The sequence below is a fragment of the Moschus berezovskii genome, chromosome 16 (genome assembly GCF_049115385.1).
Source record: "Moschus berezovskii isolate FMDL1 chromosome 16, NW_MosBer_1.0, whole genome shotgun sequence".
Taxonomy (NCBI): Eukaryota; Metazoa; Chordata; class Mammalia; order Artiodactyla; family Moschidae; genus Moschus; species Moschus berezovskii.
The window spans coordinates 75,296,461-75,310,168 of NC_142475.1; positions in this window are offsets into that span (position 1 = coordinate 75,296,461).

Sequence of the window (13,708 nt, forward strand, 5' to 3'; positions counted from 1 at the left end):
GTTCCGTTCTGCTCACCAGCGCTTGCTTGTGAATCCTAACATTTTGGTGATGGTTTCCAGATGCTGTTTCAGACTCTACAAGTGAAAAAAAAACAAAAAATCTAGTTTCTAGAAGCATAATAATTTGTTTCCATTTGAGTAAGTCTGTGAGTGTTCACATTGCCAGGAACTGAACTTTATTATTTTCAGAGCAAAACATCTTTTTTTTCTGTTTGCTTGTTTTTTTCCAAGAATGTTTGGCAAAAGTTCTTCTTTTTTTGTTTTCCTAAGGAAACTGCTTTATTTTTATATAAACCTCCCATGGTTATGCAAAAGGTACACATTCACGTTTTAGTGAAAATGCATGAATTTCTGATCAGATATGGGGCTCTTTGGGTATAGATGTATATTACAGAGGATATTTTAAAGGATTAAATCATGGCTTTTAATAAAAATTTTTTTCAGCTTTCCTTATATCTAGTATTCATGGCTTTTAAAATGACTGTCTTGATGTCTTGAGAACATTAAAGATGGTTTTACTATATTCTCTTTATATTTATTTTTGCTGGAAACTCTAATATCTGTGTCAGTTTTCAATAATTTTACCGACACTTTTATTAGATTTCATATTAATTGGAAGATTTTTTTTTCCAGAAAAGGCCGTTTTTTTCCTGATATTATTAACATGCATCTATGAAAAGAATGTAGCTTTCATGTGATATACTTTATTTTTTTTTTTTTGTTTTTTTTGTGATATACTTTAAAATTAAAATTGGATGAAAATGACCATCTGAAAGTTTTGGATAAGAAACTGCAAAGAATTCATTAAATTAGCATTGTGTTTTATTTGAAAACTTTATCGTTAAACAAGTTGTAATTGAAGGAAATATAGTTTAGGCTATAAGACAGTGTTCAGCTACTGTGTATAGCAGTGCTTTAGTGAAATATTTTAAGTCCTGGAGTTATGAACTGTAATACTTTACTGATTTTTCTCTATGTATATATTGGAAATTATATTTAACTTTTTCCTTAAACTACAAATACTAAGAATATATTGTAATGTTTGCTAATGTTGAAATGATTCACTTTTCAGAAATAAAAGTGTGAATTTTTGTTTAAAATTTTTAAGTATTCCAAATGTTTAAAGCAATCGGCTACTAAGTTACAGCAGTTTTGCTCATTTTTCATCTCATAGAAAAAGCAAAATAATTATTCACTCAAAAATCTCCTCCATACTTTATAAAAGTCATTAAAGATTTTAAAACTTTCTATTTATTTATTAGTAATTGAATTTATTAATAATATAACCATGGAATTATTTCCTGTGTAAATTATTTTTCATATCAAGAAAATTAAACTCATTTACATGTGGCCCAAGATTAACAAAATCCCCTTTTACAAAAAATTTGTTTTAGACTAAATTTCTAATATGGTTCCCTAATATATTTCATATAGACACATCCTGGAGATATAATGGGTTTGGTTCCAGACCAACCCAATAATGCAAGTCACATGAAGTTTTTGGTTTCTGAGTGTATATAAAAGTTATGTTTTTATACTATATTTTAGTCTATTAAATGTGCAATAGCATTATATCTGAACAAACAATGTACACACCTTAATTAAAAATACTTAATTGCTAAAAAGTGCTAATCATCATCTGATGGTTTGAACTTCTTTCAGAATTGGAGTGAGTCCTCTCAAACCCTGCCACTGCTTTAGCAACTAAGTTTACATATTCTCAGTTCTTTGTTGTCACTTCAGCTACTTTCATGGCATCTCTACCAGGAGTAGATTCCATTTCCAGATACTACTTTCTTCGCTAGAAGAACTCATCATATGTTAAAGTTTTATCCTGAGGAGGCAGCAACTCACTCACATCTACAGACCCCATTTCTAGTTCCCCCCACTACTTCCACCACATCTGCAGTTATTTCCTCCACTGAAGTCTTGAACTTCTCAAAGTTATCTATCAGGGTTTGGCATCAACTTTCTCCAAACTCCTGTTAATATTGATATTTTTGACCTCTTCTCATGAAATATGAATGTTCTTAATGGCATCTTGAGTAATGAATCCTTGCCCTAAGATATTCAAATCACTTTGCCTGGCTCTAGCAGAGGAATCGTTGTCTATGGCAATATATATTTCTTATGAAATACATATTTCTTAAAGAATAACAATTGAAAGTCAAAATTACTCCTTGATCCATGGGTTGCAAAACAGATGTTGTGTTAGCAGGCACGGGAACAGCAATTAACCTAATCGTTCATCTCCAGCAGAGCTCTTGGGTGACCAGGTGCATTGTCAAAGAGCAGTAATATTTTGAAAGAGATCTTTTTTTCAATGTGGTACATATCAACAGTGGGCTTAGGATAGTCAGTAAACCATGTTGTAAACATACGTCTTGTCATCCAGGCTTTTCTGTCCCATCTATGGAGCTCAGCCAGAGTAGCTTGAGCATAATTCTTACATGCCCTGGGATTTTCAAAATGGTAAATGAGCATTGGCTTCAACATAAAGTCACCAGCTGCATTAGCCCCTGATGAGAGAGTCAGGCTGTCCTTTTGAAGACACGCACTGACTTCTCCCCTCTCACCAGGAAACTCTGAGATGGTATCTTCTTCCAACGCAAGGTTGTTTCTTCTACACTGAAAACCTGTTGCTTAGTGTAGCCACCTTTATGATTATTATGATTAGCTAGGTCTTCTGGGTAACTTGCTGCAGTTTCTACATCAGCACTTGCTGCTTCATTTTGCACTTCAATGCTATGGAGATGACTTCTTTCCTTAAATCTCATGAACCAACCTCTGTTGGCTTCAAACTTTTCTTCTGTAGCTTCCACACCTCCCTCAGCCTTCACAGAACTGAACAGAGTTAGGACCTTGCTCTGGATTAGGCTCTGATTAAGGGAATGTTGTGGCTGGTTTGACCTTCTATCCAGGCCACTAAAACCTTCTCCATATCTGCAATAAGGCTGTTTCACTCTCTTATTGTTCCTGTGTTCACTGGAACAGCACTTTCCGTTTCCTTCAAGAGCTTCCCCTTTGCATTTACATCTTGACTAACTGGTATAAATCTGTATGCAGGTCAGGAAACAACAGTTAGAACTGGACATGGAACAACAGACTGATTCCAAATAGGAAAAGGAGTACATCAAGGCTTTATATTGTCACCCTGCTTATTTAACTTCTATGCAGAGTACATCATGAGAAACGCTGGGCTTGATGAAGCACAAATTGGAATCAAGATTGCTGGGAGAAATATCAATAACCTCAGATATGCAGATGACACCACACTTATAGCAGAAAGTGAAAAACTAAAGAGCCTCTTGATGAAAGTGAAAGAGGAGAGTGAAAAAGTTGGCTTAAAGCTCAACATTCAGAAAACTAAGATCATGGCATCACTTCATGGCAAATAGATGGGGATACAGTGGAAACAGTGACAGACTATTGCTTTGGGATCCACAATCACTGCAGATGGTGATTGCAGCCATGGAATTAAAAGACACTTACTCCTTGGAAGAAAATTTATGACCAACCTAGATGGCATATTAAAAAGCAGAGACACTACTTTGCCAATAAAGGTCCGTCTAGTCAAAGCTATGGTTTTACAATAGTCATGTATGGATGTGAGAGTTGGACTATGAAGAAAGCTGAGTGCTGAAGAATTGATGCTTTTGAATTGTGGTGTTGGAGAAGACTCTTGAGAGTCCCTTGGACCGCAAGGAGATCCAACCAGTCCATCCTAAAGGAAATTAGTCTTGAATAGTCATTGGAAGGACTGATGTTGAAGCTGAAACTCCAGCTGATGTGGCCACCTAATGCGAAGAACTAACTCATTGGAAAAGACCCCAATGATGGGAAAGATTGAAGGCAGGAGGAGAAGGGGATGACAGAGGATGAGATGGTTGGATGGCATTCCCCACTCAATAAACATGAGTTTGAGTAAACTCTGGGAGTTGGTGATGGACAGGGAGACCTGGCGTGCTGCAGACCTTTGGGTCCAAAGAGTCAGACATGACTGAGTGACTGAACTGAACTGAACTGGTATAAGAGTCCTAGATTTCAGTCTATCTCAGTTTGGACATGTCTTCCTCACCAAATATCATCATTTCTAGGTTTTGATTTATGAGAGACATGGGACTCTTCCTTTCACTTGAACACTTAGAGGCCATAATAGGGTTATTAATTGGCCTAATTCCTATACTGTGGTGTCTCAGGAGATAGGGAGGCCTGGAGAGAGGGAGGGAGACAGGAGAGCAGCCAGCAGATGGAGCAAGTAGAACACACAGCATTGCTTAAGTTCATCCTTTTATATGAACTTGGTTCACAGTGCCTTCAAATGGTTACAACATTAACAACCAAGAATACAGGTCACACGGTAGCAAATATAATAATAATGAAAACGTTTGAAATATTTCAAGACTTACTGAAATGTGACACAGAGACCAGAGTGAGCAAATGCTGTTGGAAAATGGAGCTAACACACTTGCTTGATGCAGGGTTGCCACAAACTTTCAGTTTGTAAAAAAAAAAACAAAAAAACAAAACCAGCATCTGTGAAGCAGAATAAAGGGAAGTGCAATAGAATGAGGCATGCCTGTCCCTTGCTGAATGTGTCCACACATCTTTCCACATCTTTATTCTTGTATAATAGGGGTTGCCAGTCCATAGCACTGTGGGCCAAAGGTGTCCTGTTTGTGTATAGATTGAAACCTGAGTGGTTTTTATGTTTTTTATTCGTTGGACAAAATCAAGAGAATAATGATATTTTATGACATATGGAAATGACATAAAGCTCAGTTTTCCCTGTCCATAAGTAAACTTTTTTCTTTTAATTTATTTTTGGCGACGCTGGGTTTTTGTTGCTACGCAGGGTTTTTCTCCAGTTGCAGCGAGCAGGGACTGCTCTCCAGTTGCAGTGCTCAGGCTTCTCGTGGTGGCTTCTCTTGTTGTGGAGCATGTGGTCTAGGGCATGCGGACATCAGTAGTCGCAGCTTGCAGGCTCTATAGTGCGGGCTCAGTAGTTGTGGTGCATGGGCTTAGTTGCTCTGCAGCATGGAATCTTTGAGGACAACGGATCGAACCCATGTCCCCTGCACTGGCAGGCAAATTCTTAACCACTGGACCACCAGGGAAGCCCCCAAGGTGAAGTTTTATTACCCCTTTATTAGTGCTCTTGTCTGGGTCTGCTCTTATAAATGCAATCACAAAGCTGTGTACTTGCAACAGAGACCACATGGTTGCAGAACCAACAATATTTACTATCTGGGCCTTGATGGAAAATGTTTGCCAACTCCTGCTGTAGAGCAGTCCCAAAGGTTATTTTGTTCTATAATTTTTGTTGAACTTCTAAAAAGTGTACTAGTATATGAGATTTTTGTTTTTTCATTTTAAAAAGGAAAGTATGTGAGAGGGCTACATTAAAACAAAAAAAGGGTATAATTTTCTTATAAATGATCTTAATTTAGAGCTTTCTTAAAGGCTAAATTTTCCCATTTAGCCAAGAGATTTTTATTATGACTCTAACCATGACCCCATACAGTACTGCAGTGTTAAACTATGCCCCACCCCTCCACACAGGAAGGCCTTTCCCCAACTCACCAGCAGCTTGGACTTGTTAACTGTGGAATCTCACGTTGCTCTCAGGATTAGTCTGAGTCATTTTTGCAGTTAGGATCAAAGCCTTGGTCTCATTAATAGAAGATGAAATGCCAACACCATAGTCACCAGCTCCCTTCTCCATCTGCCTGGACTGATACCAAGTCAGAGGCTCAAACCTAGAAAGTGACACCAACAGGGACACTGATGCTTCTGAGAGAACTGCAGATTCAAAGTCACCTGTCTAAGCTCTCACTTTAGTCAGAAACTGACCTCTGGTGAAGGAGAAGTGATTTTATGAAGAAGCCTGCTCAGCAAGTTACAGGGGCAGGCTTGGGCCTGAAACCTCCTGTTTGCCAGCAAATACCACATCCATGAAATTAACCTATATACATTTAATATTAAAGATTTCATGCTATGCATGCTAAGTCACTTCAGTCATGTCTGACTCTTTGTGACCCTATGGAACATGGACTGTTGGGAAGCATAACAGGAGGCTTCCTGTGTGCTGTTTTGGATCTGTCAGGAATTCTCTGTTCCTTATTAATTCCTGAATATTCAGGAATTAAGAGGAGAGGCAAGCCTCTCCCGGGGGCTGAGGAATCCAGGCATTTCCTTTGTTAGTTTTTCTATACGGTGATAAGTACCCTCTTCCTTTTTATGAACCATATGGTAAAAGTGATTATTTACATCTCTCTCTTTAATATGGATCATCTATGTTTTGTAAGTCTGGAATTTTAATCTTTATCTTTGCTGAGAATAACTACAGTATAAATACCTACACAATGTTGAATAAAACACCTTTGCTCCATCAGAGCTTTGGCCCCGTGTCTTGCTTTCTCTCTCCCTCTCTCTCTCCCTCTCTGTCTGTCTGTCTTCTTCAGGCTAATTCCTGAAGCATAGAGTCTCTCTGTGTTCACTTTCCTGCCCGGGCTTCTAAGACCCTCTTAAGAAGGCACTCTGTGCCTTCACCCCATCGAGAGGGCGCCCGAGGCCTTCGTGAACAGAGCAAGCCCCGTGCAGGGGTTTTACTAGCTTTCTGCGTGAATCAAGGAAGATCAGCCTCTTTCTCTCTCCTTTACTTTCTCATCGGTCGACTCCGGACCACCAGGTTCCGCTCCATTAAAGGACCAACAATAGCCCACTAGGCTTCTCTGTACATGGGATTCTCCAGGCAAGAATACTGGAGTGGATTTCCATTCCTTTCTCCAGGATATCTTCCCCACCCAGGGATCAAACCTGCATCTCTTACACTTCTTGCACTGGCGAGTGGGTTCTTTATCACCTGTGCCACCTGGGAAGCCTAATATTAAAGAACCCACCCTCTAAATCAAAATAAGAGAGACCACGGAGTCAGAGACCATGGAGTCAGTGACTTTTATAGGTCAGCTTAGGGGTCAGCCGATCATCTCACACTTAGGTTCTTACTTTGTACTAGGGTATCTCCTATCTTTTCCTCCTGAACGGACAGCAGGCCTGTCATGTTCCTGCCCTGACTTCACACAGAGCCCAGTTCTCCAAACTGACATAGCTGATGTCCATGTTGACAGTCTAGCCATTCTTGGTGACTGCTTGTTTAACTCAGTCTCTCCATTGTTGCTGTTGCTGTTCACGTCTAAGTCACGTGCTAAGTCACGTCTGACTCTTTGAGACTCCATGGACGGCAGCACACCAGGCTTCCCTGTTCTTCCCTATCTCCCGGAATTCGCTCAAACTCATGTGCGTTGTCAGTAATGCTATCTAACCATCTCATCCTCTGCTGCCTCCTTCTTCTTTTGCCCTCAATCTTTCCCAGGGTTTTTTCCAATGAGTTGACGCTGCATCAGATGGCCAAAGTATATTGGAGTTTCAGCTTCAACAACAATACTCAGGGTTGATTTTCTTTAGGATGGACTGGTTTGCTCTCCTTGCAGTCCAAGGGACTCTCATGAGTCTTCTCTAGTATCACAGTTCAAAAGCATCAGTTCTCCGGTGCTCAGCCTTCTTTATGGTTCAACGCTCACATCCGTACATGACTACTGGAAAAAGCATAGCTTTGACTGTATGGACCTTTGTCAGCAAAGTGATGTCTCTGATTTTTAATGTGATGTCTTGGTTTGTCATAGTTTTTCTTCCAAGGAGCAAGCGTCTTCTAATTTCATGGTTGCAGTCACTGTCTGCAATGACTTTGGAGTCCAAGAAAATAAAACCTGTTGTTGTTTCTACTTTTCCCCCATCTATTTGCTATGAAGTGATGGGATTGGATGCCATGATCTTAGTTTTCTGAATGCTGAGTTTTAAGCCAACTCTTTCAATCTCCTTTTTCACCTTTATCAAGAAGCTCTTTAGTTCTTCCTCTTTATGCCCTTAGAGTGGAGATCATCAATCTCTCCATAATTAGTAATAAAACTAGGAAAGTGAAAGTGAAAGTCAATCAGTCATGTCTGACTCTTTGTGACCCCATGGACTATACAGTCAATGGAATTCTCCAGGCCAGAATGCTGGGGTGGGTAGCCTTTCCCTTCTCCAGGGGATCTTCCCAACCCAGGGATCGAACCCAGGTCTTCCACATTGCAGGCGGATTCTTTACCAGCTGAGCCACACCATAGCAATATCCTAACTTCCTCCTTTTGCTTTATAAACCAACAGAGGTTCCTAGAGGTTCTGACACTCCCAAGATCATTGCCACAGTTAAGTGATGGCAGAGCCGTAACTAGATCTGGTCTTTCCTTTCCCCAAAATGGGCAAATTCAAGATGACTGTCATTAGCTCAAAGTGGGAATCTGGTAAATAAGCTCACATTGCCCTCAATTATCATTGTACCATTGGTTTCTAATAAATTGTTTCTATAGTTCAATATATATATATACATATATATATATATACATATATATATACATGCATACATCTGGACATCTATACAGGGAGCACTTTTTCTGCAGAGGTTTTCTCCGCCTGCTGGGGAGAATGTGGTTAGGGAGGAGGTGCAGGGAGATGGGTGATGGTGTCCCCTAGAGTATTTAGTGCCCAGGTAACACGGCCTATTGTCAAGGGCTGTCCCTGGGGCAAGGGACCAGGGTATGCCCTGAGGAGTGAGTGCAGGTCCCTGAGAGTGCATGTCCCAGAGAGTGCTCTGGCCACAGAAACTTGACCATCAGGCAGAATCAGCAGTTTCTCAGAAACTTGGCCATAAGGGCCTTTGCTTCCTCACATTTGGGGAGTGATTCCAGGAATGCCAGCCCCACATGAAGAGCAGTTCTCTATTGTACTCAGGTCTACCGTTCAGGGAAGCATCTAGCTGGCACCTTGCGCTTAGTAGAAGCACCCACATTTGAAAACAGCGACAAAGCGAAGGAATGACTTTTGTGAGGAGGCAGGGTACACCCTGAGGTCTCTGTTTTTCTGAGCCCAGGCGACAAAAAGTTGCAAACGATTTACTTGGCTGCTTTGTGGGCAGACCTTTCTGCTTCTTTCTATTGATCTCCCATCTACTGAAATATTGGGAAAGAGTTACACACAGAACTGAGAACACAGCTGTCGCGTGCTCAGGCCCACGCTGCGTGATAAGGCAGGTTTGTTCTCTGCCAAAATCAGATGGACGGTCTCAGAGGCAGAAGTGGAGCAGAGGCCGGCAGGAATCACACAGAACTCCACAGGCTCCTATTCAGTCATTAGTTTACTGAATACCCCATGTTTATACTCTGTTTTGTTACTCAGTGAAGTTGCAGAAATATGCGGCTTACTGAGCAGCTGGGCCTATTTTTGGTTTTAATCAGGCCTTTGCTCATGGCCTGGTGAGGGAACCCATACATTTTACAGTTTTCTATACTGGAGGATGTGGAGAAGGAAATGGCAAACCACTCCAGTACTCTCGCCTGGAAAATCCCAAGGACGGAACAGCCTGGTGGGCTACAGTCCATGGGGTCACAAAGAGTTGGACATGACTGAGCGACTTCACTTTCACTTCTCACTTTCATGAATTGGAGAAGGAAATGGCAACCCACTCCAGTGTTCTTGCCTGGAGAATCCCAGGGACGGCGGAGCCTGGTGGGCTGCCATCTATGGGGTCGCACAGAGTCGGACACGACTGAAGCGACTTAGCAGCAGCAGCAGCAGACTGGAGGATGAAGCTATGATGCCAGTTACCTCTTATATAACTGCTCTTATTATAGTTAGGTCAAGCTGATCATCATGATGAAAGTGTACCGCCAAAAAAAATAAAACAGTCAAGATTTATGACTTCTTTCATTCAACTGTGTTTGGACAGTCAAAATGTATAAGGAGTGGGCTTCCCTGGTGACTCAGACGGTTAAGAATCTACCTGCAATGCGGGAGACCTGGGTTTGATCCCTGGGTTGGGAAGATCCCCTGGAGGAGTGCATGGCAACCCACTCCAGTATTCTTGCCTGGGGAATCCCCATGGACAGAGGAGCCTGGTGGGCCACATTCCATGGGGTCATGAAGAGTCAGACACGCCTGAGCAACTAAGCACAATGCAGCACAATGTATAAGGAGTGTGTTCCAAAGATTCACTTGTGACTAGAAGGTTTGGAACTCTGAGCATATTTTATGGAAGAAACTATTTTAGAAGAGGGACATAAATTTCCAGAGAAATGCAAAAAGCTAATTTAGTCTGTCACATCCTGCTGGTTATTCTGTTCTGAATGATTTTGCAGTGCAAGGAAAAAGAGGAGAAAATGCTCAAATCAACTAAGAAATAGTATTAATTTACCCTGAAAACAGAGGCCTCAAAAGAGGATGGGAGATGGGACACGATGTTTCTAAAGGGGTTACCTGGGTACTTCTATAGCTGGTGGTCAACATCATGGTGTCTCCAGGTTATGGACACTCACTTTGTAGCTGAGGGAAACAAGAGGCAGAAGGTTACTTATCTTACTGTGAAGCTTAACCATTTTCTTTTTTTTCGCTTAGCTATGTCAGTAATGGTGGGGAGGAGGGGGACATGGCTAACAGGGCATGAGGAAGAATGTGAAAAAATGGGATGGACCAGGCTGGGTGGCTTCAACAGTTTTGGAGGCTGGACATCCAAGATCCAGGCATAGGCAGGTCGGCTCCCCTCAGGCCTCTCCTTGGCCTGCAGACCTCACGGTCTTTCTTCTGTGCAGTCACATCCCTGCTATGTCCTCCTCTTCCTACAAGGAACCAGTGATGTTAGAATAGATCCCCCTCTACCTCTTATGGCCTCATTTAACCTTAATCACATCTTTAAAGTCTGTCTTTCCAAATACAGTCACAATCTGAGGTGCTGGGGGTTAGAGCCTCCATGTATGAATTTTGGGAGGACACAGTTCAGCTCATATGAGCAGAGAAAGGAGAGGAAGCAAGAAGAAAGTTAGGGAGGCCGTAGTGCTGCCCGTGGTCAAGGGGATGGGGCAGGGCCCACAGAGCTGTGCTGGGACAGACAGAGCAGGGTCTGTCATGAGGGGTGGGGGAGGGTGCGGGGAGTGAACATGGGGGCTGGGCTCCTGGGTCAGCCTCAACTACCCTTCCTTCTGTGGTGTTTGTGTGTATATGGGTATGTATGGGGTGGTTGACTAAGAAGCCTTGAGTCTCATCACCTTGAATTTTACTTTTGCCTTCGGGACCCTAAATGCCAATGCCATCACACATAGCCTCCATCAAGGGCACTCTTATCCCATGTTCAAGGTCTTGAATGGGAGGCTGGCTGAGATGACTGTGCAGCTCCCTAGGAGGATCCCCTTCCCAACTTCCATTTCAGATATGCAGACAGCCAAGAAGCCCCCACTCTGTGCTGGAAGATCTTCACCGTGTCTCACGGGAGTTTCAGGATGTCCCCAGGGCATCTGGGAACCTCTGTCTGCATCCCACTCTTCCCCAAGCTGAACGTGACTGGTTCCTTGCACTTATCTAGCTCCTGCCCCAGCCTGGTTCCTAAATTCTCCAGGCAAGATTACTGGAGTGGGTAGCCATTCCCCTCTTCAGGGGATCTTCCAGACCTAGAGATCAAACCCGGGTCTCCTGCATTGCACGCAGATTCTTTACTGTCTGAGCTACCAGGGAAGCCCCTTTTTGCTCAAGAAGAAGGGAGCTGCTCTGAACTGATCGGAAAGGTGGATAATTGCAGATAATGACATGGGCTTATCAGTTTCTGTTCATTGTCCTCTTAACCATCAACTCCTGCCTCTCGCAGAGTTAGGCTGGGGCCACTCATCTGGTTCTGGCTAATAGGACGAGGCCCCAGCACTGTGGACACTCCCAACCTGGCCTTGAAAAACCCCCTCCAAGATCCGCAGCTGCTCTCACCTCTGCCATGGTGACCTCAGGTGATGGTGAGAGATGAGCACACGATGGGGAGAAGCCACCTGGAGGCTGCATCAATGAGAAGGAAATCAGCATCGTGATCAGTTACTGGAATGCTAGCACCTCCCAGCCTTTCTGACACCAAGGCTGCCTCACTGTTTCCTTATTTCTTCCTTTGTTTACTTCCCTTAAGATCTTCCTCGGTATCTACTTTCACAGACATTTTGTGTTTGAAATTCCAGTCCATCACATGTGCTGTAACTCACTCCTCACAATTCCCCCCACAGCTTGCTCCTCAAAGCCTCGAACAACTTCTGAGGCAGCAGATCCAAGGTTCACTTCCCAGACCTCAGCCCGCTCTCCTGTATGAATCTAGCATCAGGATCAAAGTCAGACCAGCAGTGGCTTGGCTGAGCAGCTGACCCCTGAGGGTCACAATGAACCAAGTATTTGCCAAAACCTCTCCGGAAGGCACTGATGAGCCGCTGTGATGCGGGTGGGGTGAAACCATATCGGAGGGGCACATTCCAGAAATGGCTGGCACCTGCTCTGTTGCTTTCTAGGGAAAGGAACTCAGAATCCTGAAACACGGCTGATCTGTTCAGGATGAAGAAGGAGAGGCTGAGAATCCCTTTCTCCCACTTGGAACTTAGGGCTTTGATGGGAACAAGGATTTGGTCTGATCCTGATCCTTGTTGGGGCTTTCTTGGTGGCTCAGATGGTAAAGAATCTGCCTGCAGTGCAGGAGACCTGGGTTCTCTCCATGGGTTGGGAAGATCACCTGGAGGAGGGCATGGCAACCCACTCCAGTATTCCTGCATGGAGAAACCCAAGGACAGAGAAGTCCGGTGGGCTAAAGTCCAAAGGGTTACAAAGAGTCAGACACGACTGAGCAATTAACACACATAGATCCTTGTTACTGTGTGATCAACTTATCACTCATTCACCTCAACCCAAGAGTCAGAAACAAAGCATAAACATCTATGCAGGCAGAAGCCTCTGCCCGCTCAGGTTCTACTGGGTAGGCAGGTGATAGCAGGATTACAGGGACCACAGAGCAAGCCTCAGCCTCACCGGTACTTTGCATTAGCTGCAGGCACTGGGTCCCTTAGGAGCTAGCAGATAACAAATACTGCAACTACCCAGAGTCTACAGCATTCTTGTAACTGGAACTGTGGAGCCCTAGACCAGGGTCACAGGTGCAAGGCCTTCCACCAAGGCCACAGATGCAGAGCCCTACACCAAGGTCATCTCAGAAATGATTGAGCCCCATAGTGACTGTTGCCATGAGCCCCCCTGATCTAAATCAGGAAGCAACCTGACCCCATATTAGGTAAAAATACCCACCCTAACCAATCATCTCATGCCACCCTTCCAGTAGGAATTTTGGTTTGAGGCTATAAAAATTGGCTGATAACCCATGAAAGGGGATCAGCTCTCCCTGGTCTGTCAGGAGTTTGACTCACTGTGCTTGCAATGTCCTCAGTACCTTTGCTTTTCGTTCTTAATTGGACTCACATCATTCTGAAACATTCTGTGTCTGGAAATTCCTTTCCAAACTGCGCTCAGACCACAGCAAGAATGACCCCCACTGAACTTCTGGATGAACCCAGTGTTATTCGAGTCTGATGCCTGAAAACAAGGCAAAGAGAAAGCATGGAGTGAGGTGTATCTTTGGTGGCCCCTTGCTCACCTCATGGCGTCCATCTTTCATGCATGAGAGAATGAAGAGCTGCTGGGGTCAGGAATGGTGATTTATAGGAAGGAAAATGTTCAGTTCCTGCCCGCAAGGAGTCTAGTCCAATCATGTCAGAAGCCCTAGTGGGTCTAATTCCAACACCCGCAAACCTAAGGGTGGATTTTTTTA